This window comes from Elephantulus edwardii, unplaced genomic scaffold, assembly GCF_000299155.1.
Source record: "Elephantulus edwardii isolate Elephantulus edwardi_28Jun2011 unplaced genomic scaffold, EleEdw1.0 scaffold00021, whole genome shotgun sequence".
Classification (NCBI taxonomy): domain Eukaryota; kingdom Metazoa; phylum Chordata; class Mammalia; order Macroscelidea; family Macroscelididae; genus Elephantulus; species Elephantulus edwardii.
In genome coordinates this window covers 23,560,881-23,561,973 of record NW_006399771.1, presented here as the reverse complement: position 1 = coordinate 23,561,973, position 1,093 = coordinate 23,560,881, and positions in this window count along the sequence as shown.

Sequence of the window (1,093 nt, the reverse complement as noted above, 5' to 3'; positions counted from 1 at the left end):
ATTGGGTTCATTGCAGCTCATAGTGACCCTATAACGTATGGATCTCAAACTTGCACTATCCTGAGCCAACCTCACCATCTCAGACATACTTTACCCCATTGCCAAAGTCACGATGTCAATCCAGCTCATCCATGGTCTTCCTCTTCTGGACTGATACCCTACCCTTCCAAACATGAAGTCCTCCAATGACTGGTCCCTCTGTCAGCATGCTCAAAATATGTGAGGCAGAGCTTCAAACTGCTTACCTCCAAGGTACAACTTGGTTTCAGTCTCTTCAGGACAAGTATATTTATTCTCTTGACAGTCCACTGTATGTTCAATACTATTCCCCAACAACACAGTTCAAAGGCATTCTTCTCTCATCTTTATTTATCGTTCAGCTTTCTGATATGTAGCAAGCAATTAGCATGACCTGGATCAGATGCACCTTAGTCACTAAATTGACACTGTTGCTTTTTAGCACTCTGGAGAGATATTGACAACAGATTTCCCCTATGCAACGTGTCTTTTTGTTTCCTGACTGTTGGTGCCAAGAATGTTGATTGTGGATCCAAGTGAGATGAAATAATTAACATCAATCCTTTATCCATCAATTGTTATACTATTTTCCTGGTGGTGAAGATTTTTGTTTTCTTGATGTTATCCATATTGAAGGCTGCAGTCTTTGACCTTCTGCACCAAATGTGGCAGGTCCTCCTCAATTTCAGAGAACAAGGTTGTGTCATTTGCATAATGCATGTTGTTAATGAATTTTCAATTCTAATGCCACATTCTTTTTCTTAATGTTCAACATCTCGAATAATCTGTTCCACATATAGATTGAAAAGGTATGGAGAAAGGATATATCTCTAACACACATTTTCTTGATTTTGAACCATGCAGTGTTACCTTGCTTTGTTCAGGTAACAGCTTCCTGGTCTGAATATAGGTTTCACATTAACACAATCAGGTGCTGTGGGATTCTCATTCTTCTCAAAGTTAGCCAAAATTTGTTGTGATCCACAGAGAAGCATTTGCATAGTTGATAAAACACAAATAGACACACTCCTCTTCATAGATTCTAGCTTCTAGGATAATTTTCTCAGTATATATA